The sequence below is a fragment of the Pinus tabuliformis genome, chromosome 5_2, assembly GCF_031772625.1.
Source record: "Pinus tabuliformis cultivar Carrire ecotype Pingquan chromosome 5_2, CPIR1, whole genome shotgun sequence".
Lineage (NCBI taxonomy): Eukaryota > Viridiplantae > Streptophyta > Pinopsida > Pinales > Pinaceae > Pinus > Pinus tabuliformis.
Genome location: NC_142306.1, coordinates 18,443,592 through 18,462,516, shown reverse-complemented (window position 1 = coordinate 18,462,516; position 18,925 = coordinate 18,443,592). Strand labels below are relative to the sequence as shown.

The 18,925-nt window shown below is 46.3% G+C and overlaps 1 non-coding gene and 2 pseudogenes across 1 annotated transcript; all 3 read left to right on the top strand.

The window, feature by feature from the left end:
- Positions 1 to 7,163: 7,163 nt before the first annotated feature.
- Positions 7,164 to 8,976, top strand: LOC149157284 (18S ribosomal RNA; annotated as a pseudogene).
- A 2,522-nt stretch (positions 8,977 to 11,498) lies between these two features.
- Positions 11,499 to 11,652, top strand: LOC149157283 (5.8S ribosomal RNA). Its single transcript, XR_016262071.1, has one exon. It is a non-coding gene; the product is annotated as a 5.8S ribosomal RNA (ribosomal RNA).
- Positions 11,653 to 11,899: 247 nt separating this feature from the next.
- Positions 11,900 to 14,939, top strand: LOC149157282 (25S ribosomal RNA; annotated as a pseudogene).
- Positions 14,940 to 18,925: the final 3,986 nt, after the last annotated feature.

Below are 18,925 nucleotides of genomic sequence, written 5' to 3'. Positions count from 1 at the left end.
ATATAAAAAATGCTAAGTTGTGACTCGAGGTGGGCTTTGTGCATGTTCGTGTAGCTCGTTTGCTCGACTCTCCCATGTGCCTTTGTTTCAATCGTGTGGGCGCCCATGTAAACTCGTTCGGGCGGGTCGTTTGAGGGCATCCATGTCAACTCGTTCAGGTGGGTCATATGGGTGGGTCGTTTAAGGCCGTCCATGTAAACTCATTTAGGCGGGTCGTTTGAGGGCATCCATGTAAACTCGTTTGGGTGGGTCGAGCGAGGGAGTCCGTGTAAACTCATTTGGGCGGGTCAGGTGAGGGTGTCTATGTAAAATTGTTTGATCGGGTTGTTAAGTGTGAAGGCATGCCAGGCACAACAGCCCATATAAAAAATCATAAGTTGTGACCCGGGGTGGGCTTTGTGCACATTTGCGCAGTTTGTTTGCCTGGCTCTCCCTTGTGCCTTCGTTTCGATCATGTGGGAACCCATATAAACTCATTTGGTCAGGTCATTTGAGGGCATCCATGTCAACTCGTTCAGGTGGGTCATTTGAGGGCATCCATGTAAACTTGTTCAGGTGAGTTTTTTTGGTGGGTCGGGTGAGGGTGTTCGTGTAAACTCGTTCGGGCGGGTCGGGCGAGGGCGTCCGTGTAAACGCGTTGGGGCAAGTCGGGCGAGGGCGTCTGTGTAAAATCATTTGGTTGGGTCATTCAATGTGAGGGTGTGCCCGAGAACGCAAGCCCATATCAATAATGCTAAGTTGTGACTAGGGGTGGGCTTTGTGCATGTTCGTGCAGCTCGTTTACCTAGCTCTCCCTTGTGCCTTCGATTTGGTCATGTGGGTGCCCATGTAAACTCATTCGGGCAGGTCATTTGAGGGCGTCTGTGTCAACTCGTTTAGGTGAGTCATTTGAGGGTTTCCATGTAAACTCGTACAGGTGGGTCGGGCGAGGGCATCTGTGTAAACTCGTTCAGGTAGATCGGGTGGTCAGGCAAGGGCATGTATGTAAACTAATTCGATTGGGTCGTACAGTGTGAGGGCGCGCTTGGGCACATGAGCTTGTACCAAAAATGCTAAGTTGTGACCTAGGGTGGGCTTTGTGCACGTTCGTGCAACTCCCTTTCCTGGCTCTCCCTTGTGCCTTCATTTCGGTCTTGTGGGCACCCATGTAAACTCTTTCGGGTGGGTCCTTTGAGGGCGTCCATGTAAACTCATTCAGGCGGGTCGTTTGAGGGAATTCGTGTGAACTCGTTCGAGCAGGTCGTTCGAGGGCACTCATGTAAACTCGTTCGGGCGGGTTGTTTAAGGGTGTTCGTGTAAACTTTCTTGGTAGGGTCATTTAGTGTGAGGGTGCGCTCAGGCACACGAGCCCATATCAAAAATGCTAAGTTATGACCTGGTGTGGTATTTGTGTACATTTGTGTTGCTCGTTTGCCTGACTCTCCCTTGTCCCTTCATTTTGGTCGTGTGGGTGCCCATGTATACTCATTCGGGTGAGTCGTTTGAGGGTGTCCATGTAAACTTGTTCGGGTGGGTCATTAGAGGGTGTTCATGTAAACTCATTCGGGCGGGTCATTTGAGGGTGCCCCTGTAAACTCCTTTGGGCATGTTGTTTGAGGTCGTTTGTGTAACTAATTTGGTTGGGTCGTTCAGTGTGAGAGCGCGCTCGGGCACATGAGCCCATATCAAAAATGCTAATTTATGACCCAGGGTGGTCTTTGTGCATGTTTGTGTAGCTCATTTTCCCAACTCTTCTTTGTGCCTTTGTTTTGGTCGTGTGGGTGCCCATGTAAACTCATTTGGGTGGTCGTTTGAGGGCGTGCGCATAAACTTGTTCGAGTGGGTCATTTGAGGGTGGTCGTGTAAGCTCATTTGGGCAAGTCATTTGAGGGCGCCCATGTAAACTCTTTCGGTCGGGTCCTTCAGTGTGAGGGCGCGCCCGAGCAAATGAGCCCATATCAAAAATGCTAAGTTGTGACCCGAGGTGAGCTTTGTGCACGTTCGTGCAGCTCGTTTGCCTGGCTCTACCTTGTGCCTTCAGTTTGGTCATGTGTGGGCACCCATGTAAACTCGTTGGGGTGGGTCATTTGAGGGTGTCTGTGTAAACTCATTCGGGTAGGTTGTTTGAGGGCATTCGTGTAAACTCGTTTGGGCGGATCATTTGAGGGTGCCCATGTAAACTTGTTTGGTTAGGTCGTTCAGTGTGAGGGTACACCCTGGCACACGAGCCCATATAAAAAATTCTATGTTGTGACCCAGGGTTAGCTTTGTGCACATTCGTGCAGCTCATTTTCTTGACTCTACCTTGTGCCTTCATTTCGGTCATGTGTGGGCATCCATGTAAACTCGTTCAGGCCGATTGTTTAAGGGTACACACAATAGAAATGAAGGTACAAGGTAGAGTCAGGAAAACGAGACCGTATCAGAAATCCTAAGTTATGACCCAAGGTGAGCTTTATGCACGTTCATGCAACTTGTTTTCCTAGCTCTACCATGTGCCGTTGTTTCGGTCATGTGTGGGTGCCCATGTAAACTCATTGCGGTGGGTCGTTTTAGGGTGCCTATGTAAACTCATCCGGGCAGGTCATTTGAGGGTGTTTGTGTAAACTTGTTCAGGCGGGTCGTTTGAGGGCATTCATGTAAAATCATTTGAGCGGGTCATTTTTGGGCGGCCGTGTAAACTCGTTTGAGCGGGTCGTTTCAGGGCGCCCTTGTTGACTCGTTCGGGTGGGTCATTTAAGGGCGCCTGTGTAAACTCGTTCAGGCGGGTCGTTTGAGGGCATTCGTGTAAACTCATTCATGTAGGTTGTTTGAGGGCACCCATGTAAACTCATTTGGTCAGGTCATTCAGTGTGAGGGCGTGCCTGGGCACACGAGCCCATATCAAAATTGCTAAGTTATTACCTGGGGTGGGCTTTATGCATGTTTGTGTAGCTCATTTTCCCAGCTCTCCCTTGTGCCTTCATTTCGGTTGTGTGTGGACACCCATGTAAACACGGTCTGGTCTAGACGGGTCGTGTCATGTCATGTGAGGGCACCCATGAAAACTCGTTCAGTTGGGTTGGGTCGGGTCGTGTGAGGGCGCCCATGTAAACTCGTTCAGGCGCTGTCTTGCTTTTCATGTGAAAAGTGGGCTGGTAATTGAGATGTTTGTCCAGTTCTACATGAAGGATGGCCTTGGGTCATTTGTAGGGTGGATGATTTGCATCTACTCTCCATCCCCACTTGGTAGCACACAAGCAGTAATGTTGGCCATGCTCATCTTCGTCCCTCGGTCGACCTTTCGTGTGAAAGGTGGGTTGGTAATGGAGTTGTTTTTTTGGGTTTTCCTGAAGAATGACCATGGGTCATTTGTAGGGTGGTTGATTTTCATCTTCTCTCCATCCCCACTTTGTAGAACATGAGCAATAATGTTTTCCATGCTCATCTCGGGAGGCATATGTGAACAATTCCCCTTCTGCTCTCCAAGTTGTTGGAGTTGTATGGGTTGTTGTGGTGTGGCTCCTGGGCTCATCCTGGTCCCTCGTGGCCATCCAAATGATACAATTGATAGGTTTTCTTTTCATGTGAAAGGTGGGTTGGTAATTGAGTTGTTTTTTTTGGGTTTTCCTAAAGGATGGCCTTGGGTCATTTGCAGGGTCACCAATTTTCATCTTCTCTCCATCCCCTCTCGGTAGCACGAGCGGTAATGTTGGCCATGCTCATCTCGGGAGGCATATGTGAACAATTCCCCTTTTGCTCTCTAAGTTCTTGGAGTTGTATGGGTTGTTGTGGTGTAGCTCTATGGCTCGTCCTAGTCCCATCGTGTGAAAGGTGGGTTGGTAATTGAGTTGCTTTTTCGAGCTTGCTTGAACGATATCCTTGGGTCATTTGTAGGGTGGCCAATTTTCATCTTCTCTCCATCCCCACTCAGTAGCACATGAGAGGTAATGTTGGCCATGCTCGTCCCGGGAGGCATATGTGAAAAATTCCCCTTCTACTCTCTAAGTTCTTGGAGTTGTATAGGTTGTTGCGGTGTAGCTCCCTAGTTCATCCTGGTCCCATCGTGCCCATCCAAATGTTATAAGTGACAGGTTTTCTTTTCGTGTGAATGGTGGGTTGGTAATTGAGCTGTCTTTTTGGGTTTCCCTAAACAATGGCTTTGGGTCGTTTGTAGGGTGGTCGATTTTCATCTTCTGTCCATCCCCACTTGGTAGCGCATGAGTGGTAATGTTGGCCATGCTCATCCCAAGAGGCATATTTGAATAATTCCCCTTCTACTCTCTAAGTTCTTAGAGTTGTATCGGTTGTTGTGGTTTGGATTCCTAGCTCATCCTGGTCCCCTCGGGCCCATCCAAACGATACAAGTGACACTTTTCTTTTCATGTGAAAGGTGGGTTGGTAATTGAGTTGTTTTTTTGGGTTTTCTTGAATGATGGCCTTGTGTTGTTTGTAGGGTGGCCGATTTTCATCTTCTCTCCATCCCCACTCGATAGCACATGATCTGTAATGTTGGCCATGCTCGTCCTGGGAGGTATATGTGAAAAATTCCCCTTCTGCTCTCTAATTCCTTGGAGTTGTATGGGTTGTTGTGGTGTGGCTCCCTAGCTCGTACTAGTCCCTCGTGCTCATCCAAATGATACAAGTGATAGGTTTTCTTTCCGTGTGAAAGGTGGGTTGGTAATTGAGTTGTTTTGTCTATTTTTCTTGAACAATGGCCTTGGGTCATTTCTAGGGTGGCTGATTTTCATCTTCTCTCCATCCCCACTCGGTATCACATGAGCGGTAACATTGGCCATGCTCATCCCAAGAGGCATACGAGAACAATTCCCCTTCTGCTCTCTAAGTTCTTGGAGCTATATGGGTTGTTGTGGTGTGACTCCCTAGCTCCTCTTGGTCCCTCGTGCCCATCCAAATGATACAAGTGATAGGTTTTCTTTTTGTGTGAAAGGTGGGTTGGTAATTGAGTTGTCTTGTCGGGTTTTCCTGAATGATGGCCTTGGGTCAGTTGAAGCATGGACGATTTTCATCTTCTCTCCATCCCCACTCAATAGCACATGAGCGGTAATGTTGGCCATGCTCATCCCCATCCCTCTTCCCCATCTGAATGATAAAAATGTTAAAGTTTGCTTGGCGCTCCTTTGAGCCTTCATTGTTGTGGTCCCAGTTGAAAGCCCCAAAACAACGTCATGCTTATGTCGATATCATGCCCATCGGTTGTTGTGAAAAGAAAATTTTGATTGGGCTGGGCAGCCATGTGTGGCTCCATTGAAATTGGCTCCTCGTTATATTGTTCACCTCCTCCCTATTTGGTGGGCAGGGTTTCACTTTTCGTGTGAAAGGTGGGTTGGTAATTGAGTTGGTTTTTCAGGATTGCCTCAAGAATGGCCTTGGGTCATTTGTAGGGTGGTCAATTTTAATCTTCTCTCCATACCCACTTAGTAGCACATGAGTGGTAATGTTGGCCATGCTTGTCCCAAGAGGCATATGTGAACAATTCCCCTTCTACTCTAAGTTCTCGGAGTTGTATGGGTTGTTGTGGTGTGACTCCCTATGATGGCTAGCCTCTTCATTGTTTGGATGTTTATGTTGCCAGTTTCTTGTGCTTGTACTCTTTCTATGTTGGCATTTTCGGTTGAGATGCATATATTTAAGAGGAGCATGGAAGGGTTTTGGCTATAAACCACCTACCCTCCCTCTTGCTTTCTTTTTCCCTAGAGCGATGTGAGGCATTGTTCTCCTTATTGTAAAGTTAAGGGTTTCCATTCCTTTCAAAGTGCACATCATCCGTGGTTGCGTTGGCTTTGAGGTTTGTCATCCTTGCATCTCACGTGCATGGTAGGATTTTGTAGTTGGAAATGTTAAGTCACAACGTTTATGGGCATTTTTTGTTTCAATTTTGTACGCACTTGTGGTCCAATAGGGAGGAGGCTTGCTATGTCGATGGTGGGGGCTATCTAGAAGAAGGATTTCAAGGTGGAACGCTTCGACCTCCCTCCTCTGCATGGAGGTTGCCATAGGTGAAAAATATTCATTGTCCAGTTGGTAAAGCTATGGGCAATCTCCTAGGTTGCCTGTACGTAGGGTGCATGGGGTGCAAAGCTGCCCGATCCCTCCTCCTGTTTAGATATGTTCTTGTATTGTGTAGCGAGCCTCTTGATTTGCATTTATTTCCTTCCTTTGCCTTCGCATCGTGGTTGTTACAAGCATTCAAGTGATCGAGGTCCACTGTTGCTGTTGTCCGGGTGGACTCCTAGGTGGCCTCGGTGTGGGGCAGGGAGGGTCGGGGGCATTTCTAAGAGAGTTTGTGGGCTCAGTTGGTCTTGTTTTATTTCCTTCCATTTCCTTTTCATTGAAGCTACCGCAGGCAATCATGCGATCAAGGTCCATCGTCGCTACTGTCCGGGTGGACTCCTAGGTGGCATCTGTGCGAGGAGGGGAGGGTTAGGGGGAATTTCTAAGGGAGGTTGCAGGCTCAATTTGTCTTGTATTATTTCCTTCCCTTGCCTTTATGTTGAGGCTACCACAGGTGATCATCTGATCGAGGTCCACTGTCAATGCTATCCTGGTGGACTCCTAGGTGGCATCGGTGTGGGGCAGGGAGGTTTGTATGGCCTCTCTATGATAGGATTTGCGGTCAGTCATCCTCTTTTATTTCCTTCCTTTTCCTTTGCATCGAGGTTGCCACAGGCAATCATGAGATCGAGGTCCATCATTTCTGTTGTCCGGGTGGATTCCTAAGTGGCCTTGTTGTGGGGAAGGGAGGGTTGGGGCTCATTTATAATATAGAGGTTGCATGGTTGGTCATTCTCCATTTATTTCCTTTACATTGAGGCTACCGTAGGCGATCAGGAGATCGCGGTCCACTGTTGCTGCTATCTGAGTGGACTCATAGGTGGCCTCGGTGCGGGGCATGGAGGTTTTTGGAGGCATTTCTAATGGAGTGGGTGAGTGATCACTCATTTCCTTGTTGGTTGGGATGTGGTTGCAAACTCTGAAGTGGCCTTGGTGCATTGTGGCTCGGTAGGTCTACACATTTGTTCGCCATGTCCTTGGCATGTTGCGTGTGCTTCCTTCTTGGGATGCAAGAGGTGCAAGTCATAACATTTTTACATGATATTTTGTTATCTCTTTGACTTGATGGGTGTTCAGGTTGGCTCTTGGTAAGAGAGCACCCCAGAATGCCCTTTCAAGTGGTAGGGTGCTACCTGGTTGATCTTTCCAGTAGTCATATGCTTGTCTCAAAGATTAAGCCATGCATGTCTAAGTATGAACTAATTCAGATTGTGAAACTGTGGATGGCTCATTAAATCAGTTAGAGTTTTTTTTATGGTACCATACTACTTAGATAATTGTAGTAATTCTAGAGCTAATATGTGCACCAAATCCCAAATCTTTGGAAGGGATGCATTTTTTAGATAAAATTCTGGTGCTGGCTTGCCCGCTTCTCCGATGAATCATGATAACTTGATGGATCTCACAGCCCTTGTGTTGGTGATGCTTCATTAAAAATTTTTCCCTATCAACTTTCGATGGTAGGATAGAGGCCTACCATGGTGGTGATGAGTGATGGAAAATTAGGGTTCGATTCTGGAGAGGGAGCCTAAGAAACGGCTACCACATCCAAGGAAGGCAGTAGGCACACAAATTACCCAATCTTAACATGGGGAGGTAGTGACAATAAATAATAATACTGGGCTCATCAAGTCTGGTAATTGGAATGAGTACAATCTAAATCCCTTAACAAGGATCCATTGGAGGGCAACTCTACTGCCAGTAGCCACAGTAATTCTAGCTCCAACAACGTATATTTAAGTTGTTGCAGTTAAAAATCTCGTAGTTGGTTCTTGGGTCACAAAGGTCAGCCTGCCTACTCTGTGTGCACCTACACTTCCATCCCTTTTGTCGACAGCATGCTTCTAGCCTTAATTGGCTGGGTCGTGGCTACGACACTATTACTTTGAAAAAATTAGAGTGCTCAAAGAAAGCTTATGATCTGAATACATTAGCATGAAATAACGTGATAGGAGTCTGGTCCTATTGTGTTGGCCTTCAGGACTGGAGTAATGATTAATAGGGACTATCGAGGGCATTCATATTTCATTATCAAAGGTGAAATTCTTGGATTTATGAAAGACAGACCATGCAAAAGCATTTGCCAAGGATGTTTTCATTAATCAAGAATGAAAGTTGGCGGCTCGAAGATGATCAGATACTGTCCTAGTCTCAACCATAAATGATGACGACCAGGGATCGGCGGATGTTGCTCTAAGGACTTCACCAGCACCTTCTAATAAATCAAAGTGTTTTGGTTCTAGGGGGGAGTATGGTCGCAAGGCTAAAACTTAAAGGAATTGATGGAAGGGCACCACTAGGAGTGGAGCCTGCGGCTTAATTTGACTCAACACGGGGAAACTTACCAGGTCCAAACATAGTAAGGATTGACAGATTAAGAGCTCTTTCTTGATTCTATGGGTGGTGGTGCATGGCCATTCTTAGTTGGTGGAGTGATTTGTCTGGTTAATTCCGATAACGAACGAGACCTCAGCCTGCTAACTAGCTATGAGGAGGTTCCCCTTTGCAGCCAACTTCTTAGAGGGACTATGTCCATTTAGGCCATGGAAGTTTGAGGCAATAACAGGTCTATGATTCCCTTAGATGTTCTGGGCCGCACGTGTGCTACACTAATGTAGCCAATGAATTTTTCTTCCTGGTTCGAGAGGATCAGGAAATCTTCTTAAATTACATCGTGATGGGGATAGACCATTGCAATTATTGGTGTTCAATGAGGAATTCCTAGTAAGCGCGTGTTATCAACTCATGTTGACTACGTCCCTACCCTTTATACACACCACCCATCGCTCCTACCAATTGAATGATCCGGTGAAGTGTTCGGATTGCATCGACGATGGTGGTTCGCCGTTGTCGATGTCATGAGAAGTTCATTGAACCTTATCATTTAGAGGAAGGAGAAGTCATAACAAGGTTACCGTAGGTGAACCTGCAGTAGGATCATTGATAGTAGGGTCTTTCTCTTTTGGTTTGGGTTGGTTGGGTTTCAATTGCAATGTGGGACTGTGTGGTGTGTCTCTAGGGGAGCAGGTTTGGTGTTTGGCAAGAACATTGTTGGTTGCTTGTCTTAAGGTAACGCTTGTTTTTTCGTGTGTGTGCTTGAAAGCCATGCTTGTGCTTGTCCCACCCATCCTTTGTTTTTCTTCCCCACAATGTGTTTTTGTAGGTTCTCTCAAAAAGGTGGGGGTGGTCGATGTTTTGCTTGGGTGAGCTTTTTTGCTGGTGGTTGGGTCCAGGGAGTGGTTGTGCGCATGCCTGGTAGCTCAAACCTTCCGTGAGGGGAAATTTTCAGCGTGGGATCAGTATGGGATGGATGAAGATCATTTCAACCCATTGGGCTAGTCGCCCTAGTCCTCCCGACCATTCCTCGATATGCCCTCGCCGAAGCGTTGGGTGTACAGGTAATGAAAAACCCCTCCCTCGGTCTGAGCTCCATCAAGATCACAATTTTCCTGACCAATGGGCATGAGGGTGGCAATATTATCTCATGCCTTTGTCGTCAAGGGAATTCCTTGTCCTCTCATGGGCCACTCCCCTTCTAAGGAAAAAAGAAGTAGCGGGTTGTGTCTTTGTTCCTCCCTTTGGATTGTGGGTTTCTTGTGGGACTTGATCATTTCTTTGTTTCATGGTGTGTGCTTTGCAGACATCCCTCTCTTTAGTGGCCTTGCACCATCGATGTATTTGTGGCCCATGGCTTTCTCCAGCATTGAGTGTTAGCCCGTGACAACTCCTCTTTGGAGTTTGATTCTTGACCCCCGTTGACTTTCTCGCTGGAAAGGTTGTTGGGTGTTTTGTACACGGAGGGGTGCAATAGCAGGGTGGGTTTTTTATTAGTAGTCTATTTTTCATTTGAAGCCTTGTGCCGGGTTGCAGGGTTGTTTACCTCTCAGTAACATGCTCTAGACACTGGTCTCATCGCATCCCTTGTCTTTTCTAGTGGTCAAGTTTAGGTTGTGATTTATTTCCTTGGTTGTTTGATTGTTGTTTGTTATGTTGTAAGATAGAAAGGGTGTTGTGTCGTAATGTATGTGGGAGGGTGTGAAGAGGTGGGATGCCTTTTTATTGGATGCCTTGTTTGATTTCTTTTTGGTTAGCAGACATCTACTCGGCGTGGTGTTGAGCTTCTCTCTTTTCTTGGGATCTTTGTTTCTTTGGTGTTGTTTTCTTCACTTCTTCCTTTTTCCCCTAGCTTTATGGAGAAGAGGTGGGATTGTTGTGTATTGGTGTTCAGGAAGGATGAAAAGTAGTGTGATTTCCTAAGGTGGCCACCCTAGTCCTTCTCGATCACCGTCCCTTGAAGTTCCCCCCTTTTTGTGAAGGCACGAGATTTGGGAAGCTTGTTCTCTATTTGAGCCCCCCCTTATGAGCTGGTAGCCACATTTGATATCTCTTGCTTTCATGTTGTTTTCTTCCCTTCATGCTTTTGGCCCCCAACTTTACAGAGAAAAGGTGGGATTGTTGTGGATTGGTTTTCATGAAGGACAAAAAGTAGTGCGAGTTCTAGGGGTATCCACCCTAGTCCTTCTCGATCGTCATCCAGTGCAATTCCCCCCTTTTTGTGAATGCATGGGATTGGGGAAGCTTTTTCTTTGTTTAAGCCTCCCCTTGTGAGCTGGTAGACACGTTTGATATCTCTCTTTCTTTCATGTTTTTTTCTTCCTTTCTTCCTTTTGGCCCCTAGCTTTACAGAGAAAAGGAGGGATTGTTGTGGATTGGTGTTTTTGAAGGATGAAACACAGTGCGAGCTCCTAGGGTGGCCACCCTAGTCCTTCTCGATCATCATCCCATGCAGTTCCTTCCTTTTTTCCAAGGCACGGGGTTGGGAAAGCTTGTTCTCTGTTTGAAGCCTCCCCTTGTGAGCCGTTAGCCACAGTTGATATCCCTTTCTTTCATGTTGTTTTCTTCCCTTCTTCCTTCTGGCCCCTAGCTTTATAGAGAAAAGGTGGGATTGTTGTGGATTGGTGTTTGGGAAGGACGAAATGTAGTGCGAGCTCTCGGGGTGGCCACCCTAGTCCTTCTCGATCATTGTCCCCTTCAATTCCCCCCTTTTTGTGAAGGCACAGGGCTTGGGAGGCTTGTGATTTGTTTGAGCCTCCCCTTGTGAGCGAGTAGCCACATTTGATCTCTATTTCTTTGACCTTGTTTATTTCCCGTCTTCCTTTTAGTCCCTAGCTTTACAAAGAAAAGGGGGAATTGTTGTGGACTGGTGTTCGCGAAGGATTAAAAGCAGTGCAAGCTCCCGGGGTGGCCACCCAAGTCCTTCTCAATTGTTGTTCCATGCATTTCCCCCCTTTTGTGAGGGCGTGGGGCTCAAGGAGATTGTTCTTAGTTTGAGCCTCCCCCTGTGACGGGGGTAGACACCTTTGTTTCTCTTTCTTTCATGCATTTTTCTTCCTTTCCTCCTTTTGGCCCTTAGCCTTACATTTGTTGTGGGGGTTGCCCCAGATTTCTCGGTAATACATGGAAACGACTCTTGGTAATGGATATCTCAGCTCTTGTTACGATGAAGAACATAGTGAAATGTGATACTTAGTGTGAATTGCAGAATCCCGTGAAGCATCGAGTTTTTGAACACAATTTGCACTCGAGGCCTCGGTCGAGGGCACGTGTGTCTGGGTGTTGTATCCCATTTAAACAAACTCCCTACAATATGTTAGGGAGGAGTACAGTTGGTTGTCCATGCCCAATGTGGTGTGGTTGGCTGAAATACCTCAAGCGATGTTTTGTGGCGTCCGTCGGCAAGCGGTGATCTTGTCCCCTTGGATGGGCAGTCGATGTTAGCTGATGTGAGCTTTGTGTGGCATCACTCGAACTTGCTTTGCCCTCTCTTGTCCTCCCATCGGGTAGGGTGGATTTAGCTCCAACTTTGCAACCTTAGCTCAGGCGAGAACACCCACTAAGTTTAAGCATATAATTAAGTGGAGGAAAAGAAACTTAAAAGGATTCCCCTAGTAGCGGAGAGCAAACAGGGAAGAGCTCAGCATGAAAATTAGGCGGTAGCGTCGCCTGAATTGTAGTCTGTAGAAGTGTCCTCAGCGGCGGACCTAGGCCAAGTCCCTTGGAAGGGGGCGCTTAAGAGGGTGAGAGCCCCATTGGGTCGAGACCCTTCCACATCACGAGGCATTGTCGGCGAGTTGGGTTGTTTGGGAATGAAACCCTAATTGGGTGGTAAATTCTATCTAAGGCTAAATACAGGCGAGAGACCAATAGCGAACAAGTACCGCGAGGGAAAGATGAAAAGGACTTTTAAAAGAAAGTTAAAGAGTGCTTGAAATTGCTAGGACGGAAGCAGATGGAGGTTGTCGATGCATCTCGGTCAGATGTGGAATGGCCAGGCTGGTTCGCTGCTCAACTTGAGGTGAAAACCAACACGGGCTGCTGCATCGTCACAAGCATGGGTGGATTACTACCTGTCGGTTTTCTGTTGTGGTGGTCGAGGAATGAAGTGTGTGCCCTTATGGCAGGCTGTGTGCACCTGCACGCTCGTGGTGTTGATTGGCAGACTTTCCATTCGACTCGTCTTGAAACACGAACGAAGGAGTCTAACATGTGTGCGAGTTGGCAGGTTTGAAAACCTACGAGGTGCAAGGAAGGTGATGGGAAAGATCCCCTCTCTGGGGGGGTGCATCAATGATCAACCTTGAGCATATGCGAAGGGTTCAAGTGTAAGCACACCTGTTGGGACCCAAAAGATTGTGAACTATGCCTGAGCTCCAAGTGGGCAATTTTTGGTAAGCAGAACTGGTGATGCTGGATGAACCAAAATTCTAGTTACAATGCCGAATTGCATGCTAACCTAGATCCTACAAAGGGTGTTGTTTGATTAAGATAGCAGGACGGTGGTCATGGAATTCAAAATCTGCTGAGTGTGTAACAACTCACCTGCCAAATCAACTAGCCCTGAAAACGGATGGTGCTGAAGTGCGCAACCTATACTTGACCGTCAGAGTAATTGCCTGGCTCCGATGAGTAGGAGGACACAATAGTCATTGAGAAACCTTGGGTGTGAGCTTGGGTGGATTGATCACTGGTGCAGATCTTGGTGGTAGTAGCAAATATTCAAATGAGAACTTTGAAGACTGAAGTGGGGAAAGGTTACATGTGAACAGAACTTGGACATGGGTTAGTCGACCCTAAGAGATGGGGAAGCCTTGTATCAAGGGTGCACTCTACACAAGCATCAAAATGGAATTGGGTTAATATTCGCGAACCGGGACATGGTGGCGGCGACAATGTTAGGAAGTCTAGAGACGTCGTTGATCAGTTCACCCGGAGATGGGGTCCAACAGCTAGAAGAGCACCACACGTCTTGTAATGTCTGATGCGCCCTCAGTGGCCCTTGAAAATCTGGAGGAACGAGTACCATTCATGCTCGGTCGTACTCATAACCGCATCAGGTCTCCAAGGTGAACAACCTCTAGTCAATAGAACAATGTAGGTAAGGGAAGTCAACAAAACGGATTCGTAATTTTAGGAAAAGGATTGGCTTTGAGGGCTGGGCCTAAGGGTCTGTGCCCTCGACTCGTGGGCTACCAGCAGTCTGCCCGAGCTGCTCTCACAGCGAGGGTAGGCAATTGCATGCCGATTGGGCTATGGGCATAGAATTCTCCCTGCCGCGGGCTTTTCCCTAGGCGGTGAACAACCGACTTAGAACTGGTATGGACAAGGGGAATCTGACTATTTAGTTAAAATAAATCATTGCGATGGTCCCTACGGATGCTAACGCAATGTGATTTTTTCCCAGTGCTCTGAATGTCAAAGTGAAAAAATTCAACCAAGCACGGGTAAATGCCAGGAGTAACTATGACTCTCTTAACGTAGCCAAATACGGAGCCATCTAATTAGTGACACACATGAATCGATTAACGAGATTCCATGGGAATTGGTTTGGCAAAATCAATGGGGAAAGAAGACCCTGTTGAGCTTGACTCTAGTCCAACTTTGTGAAATAATTAGAGAGGTGTAGAATAAGTGGGAGCTATTTTCGGCGCAAGTGAAATACCACTACTTTTAACATTATTTTACTTATTCCATGGGGTGGAGGTGGGGCACTGCCCAAGTTTTTGGCCTTAAGACACATTTCAGTGGGTCGATCCAGGCGAAAGACATTTTTAGGTGGGGAGTTTGGCTGGGGCGGCACATCTGTTAAAAGATAATGCAGGTGTCCTAAGATGAGCTTAATGAGAAAAAAAATCTCGTATGGAACAAAAGGGTAAAATCTCATTTGATTTTGATTTTCAGTACGAATAAAAACCATGAAAGCATGGCCTATTGATCCTTTAGATTTTTGGAATTTGAAGCTAGAGGTGTTAGAAAAGTTACCACAGGGATAACTAGCTTGTGGCAGCCAAGAGTTCATAGCGACGTTGCTTTTTGATCCTTTGATGTCGACTCTTCCTATCATTGTGAAGAAGAATTCACCAAGTGTTGTATTTTTCACCCACTAATAGGGAACGTGAGTTGGTTTTAGATCATCGTAAGACATGTTAGTTTTACCCTACTGATGAACCTCACCACAATAGTAATTCAACTTAGTACGAGAGGAACCGTTGATTCACACAATTGGTCATCGCGCTTGGTTAAAAATCCAGTGGCATGAAGCTACCATGTGTCAGATTATGACTGAATGCCTCTAAGTCAGAATCCATGCTAGAAGTGGTGCATGTCACTCTTCGACTATATCTCGACCCACAGTAGGGGCGTCACTTTGTTGCCCCCAGGGGCTTGTGTCATTTGCAGACCATGACGGTGAAGCATCTTGATCGGGGTAGCTTTGAAGTTCAATTCCAAATGGTCGTTGAGAAGAATCCTTTGTAGACGACTTAAATACATGACGGGGTATTGTAAGTGGCAGAGTGGCCTTTCTGCCACGATACACTAAGATTTAACCCTTGGTCATCTCAATTCAGAGCTTTGCTCTTGTCACAAACAAATCCAGACAACCTTGCCGCTCTCAAGCCTTTTCCTCTTCCTCCAGACAATAATTTTTTATTGCTTGGGGACGGGAAATTTGTGGTTTCCATGCCGCAATGGAAAAGGAACCAAAGCCCGGGAAAATTGGGTTTTCCATGTCGCGCTCCAGCACCCAAAATTTTGGGGATTCCATGTCGCACCCTGGCACCCAAAATTTGGGGTTTCCAAGTTGCAATGAAAAAGATGCCCAGGCATGGGAAAAATTGGGGTTTCCATGTCGCACCCAAAATTTTGGGTTTCCACCCAACAGCTAAAATTTGGGGCTCGTGCCCAGTGCCTAAAATTTTGGGCTTCCGCATCGCGCCCAAAATTTGGGGTTTCCAAGTCACGCCTCGGTGCCCAAACCTATGGAAACTTGGCGTTTCCATGTTGCGCCACGACCGAAACCTGTGGTGCCCAAGCCTCGGGAAACTTGGGGTTTCCATGTCATGCCCTGGCACCCAAGTATGGAAAACTTGGGGTTTCCATGTCACGCCACGACCGAAACTGGTAGCGCCCAAGCCTAGGGAAACTTGGGGTTTCCTTGTGATGCCCTAGCGCCCAAGCCTAGGAAACTTGGGATTTCCATGTCGCACCACGACTTACACCGGTGGCGCCCAAGTTTGGGAAAACTTAGGTTTTCCATGTCCCACCCTCGATGCAACCGTGGGTTTCCACATTTTATAGCATGATGGAAACGCGGGGTTTTAAAAAATGCCCCAACGCGGGGAACTTGGGGTTTCCATGATGATGCAAACTAGCTCACAAGTTTGGGGAACTTGGGGTTTTCATGATGATGCAAACCAGCTCGCAAGTCTGGGAAATTTGGGGTTTCCATGATGATGCAAACTAGCTCAGAAGTTTAGGGAGCTCGCGGTTTCCATGTCATGGTGTGGTTGGAACCATCGACGAAAACCACCCAAGTCTGGGAAACCTAGGGTTTCCATGTCGTGGCAAACCTTGAATCACCTGAGAGTCTATGGAACTTTGGATTTCCATGTCCTGCGGCAATGAAAAGTCACCAAAGTCTAGGGAAATTAGGCTGTCCATTTCGCGGTGCAATTTAAAGTGCTACCCAAGTCAGTGGACACACGGGTTTTCCATTTCGCATCACGACAAAAATTTCTACCCAAGTCTAGGAAATGCAGGGTTCCCATGTCACTCGTGTTGCGACTAAAACTGTTGCCCAAGTTTGGGGAGCTTCATCTTTCCATGTCATCACGTGACAGGGAACGATCGCCCAAGTTTGGGGAGCTTCAGGGTTCCATGTCATTGCGCGACAAGGAATGACCGCCCAAGTCTACTGAACAGAGGGCTTTCCATTCCATGGCATGATAGAAACTACCCAATTTTGGGAAACTCGGGATCTTCCATGTCCTGCCATGACAAAAACCGCGACCTCGGTGCAGAGAACTCGGGTTTCCATGCAGCGAAACGATAGAGAACCGCCCAAGTCTGTGGAACCCTAGGGCTTCTGTTTCATGGCATGAGGGAAACTGCCTAATTCCGAGAACCTCTAGGGTCTCCATCTCTTGCCCGAGCGAAAAATGTGGCCCTGGTGCAGGGAACTTGGGTTTCCATGTCGCAACATGACCGAAATCCCCCAAGTTTATGGAAATCATGGTTTCCATGTTACAAAATGATGAAGAACCACCCAAGTCTTGCGAACTCAGGGTTTCCATTCATGGCGAGGTGGAAACTACTTGCCTAGTCTGTCTCTGGAACTTGGGGTTTCCATGCCTCATTGCGACGACAGCCGCCCAAGTGCAGGGAAAGCAGGGTTTCCCTACCCCGCCATGACAACAGCTACCCAAGTGTGCAAAATCTATGGTTTACATGTCCCATCATGCCGGAAAACCTTTACCATGTACGAGGGGTGGGAGGGGTGGGGGCTGGGGTGTTAGGTATTCAAGTCGGGAGCACCCGAGAGAGTCGAAAGACTGAACTCGTAGTATGGGCACCCATGTTTGGTTATATGCGAAGACTTGGCACAACATTCACTTATGCGCGACAGTGATGTGCACACTCATAGTGGGCGCGCCGCGTTAGGTAGGGCGTATGCCTCTTGATAAGTGCACTATGGGCGAGTCGCTGGCGGAAGGCGTGTGGGCGACCCTTGTTGGGTGCTTGGATGAAAGAGATAACCATGTGCAGAATTCAGCCTCTTCGAGGGGGAAACCTCCTTTACATTACACAAATGAATGATTCTTTGATGATTTAAATGACAAAACCTCCTTTCTATATATAGGAGTCTAAGGAGTCACAATATAACCCAGCCAACCTAACAATAATAATATAAAGGCACAAAAATAACAATAGAGGGATTCTATGGGGCACAGTAATAACAATATGGGGACAATAGGGGCACAACAATATTAATAAGGGATATAACTACAATAGTAATGGGGTAATCACTAGTATTATAGGGACCTAACATGCCCATCTTCAAAAAGGTGTTGTCCTCAATGCTTGAGTAGTTCTGGATGCTTCTGTATAAAATTCTCATCCTCCCATGTGGAATCTTCAGTGGATAAGTTCTTCCACTTGATGAGATACTCCGAAATTGATCGATTTCGTAGCTGTCGAGTTCTTGTTTCTGTGACCGCTTCTGGTTCCAATATAATTTTTCCTTCCTCGTCAAGTTCTGGCAATATTGTTTGAACTGGGAGCTTGTCACCTATAACCTTCTTTAAACATGAGACATGGAAAAATGGGTGCACTCGAGAAGCTGCAGGAAGCTCCAATTTGTATGCCATAGTACCAATCTTTTGCAACACCTCGTACAGACCGTAATACTTTGGTGATAATTTATTATCCTTCTTAGCTTTCTTGAGGGAAATTTGTTTATATGTTTATAGCAGTAGGAATACCCAATCGCCTACATCAAAAATTCTTTCACTACAATGTTGACCTGCCTATTGTTTCATTCTATTCTGCGCCAACACGAGGTTATCCCTTAAGAGTTGGAGGACTTGTTGTTGATGCTCGATGTGATGTTCCACTGCTTGAACCTTAGAATTTTCTCTTAAATATGATGTGATGGATGGTGGCTGATATCCATAAAGTGCCATAAGTGGGGTCATTTTTGTTGCTATATGGAAGGAAGTGTTATACCACCATTCAACCAGACGAAACCATTTGACCCATTGTGTCTGTTTATCAGATACAAAGCAACGAAGATATCCTTCCAAACATTTGTTTACTATCTTAGTTTTCCCATCAGGTCGAGGATGATAAGATGAGCTATGAGATAACTGAGTACCGAGACAAGAAAATAATTCTATCCAAAAATTTCCAGTGAAAATTGGATCTCTGTCACTTACAATAATCTTTGGGTTTCCATGTAGCTTTTGAATTGTTTCCATAAATGCAGTAGAAACTGTACTGACTTTAAATGGACATGATAATGCACAAAAGTGTGCATACTTGGTAAGTCTGTCAACTACCACCATGATGACACTCTTTCCCTCAGACTTGGGTAAACTTGTGATAAAATCCATTGAAGCCTCCTCCCAACGTTGGCTTGGAATGGATAAAGGTTGTAATAGACCCAGGGTCTTAATTGTTTCAACTTAATTTTTTTGGCAAACCAAACATTTTTCCACAAACTTTTGAATATCTGATTTAAGACCATCCCAAAAAAATTCCTTCTTAACCTAGTGGTAAGTTTTTAAAAATCTTGAGTGCCCTACTAAGGGAGAAGTGTGCAATTCCATAAGAATATTTTGTTTGAGTTGGGAATTCTTATAGAGGTATAAGTGATCTTTGTACCATAACAAATCATTTTGCCAGCTAAATGTATCAAATGTACTAGAATCTTGTTGTAACTTTTGAATAAGTGCCCACACTTCTTCATCATTCTTCCATTCCTCCCTTGCTTCGTTTATCCAATCTGGTTGGATAATAGAAATGGCGCACAACAATGCTTCCATATCCTCATCCT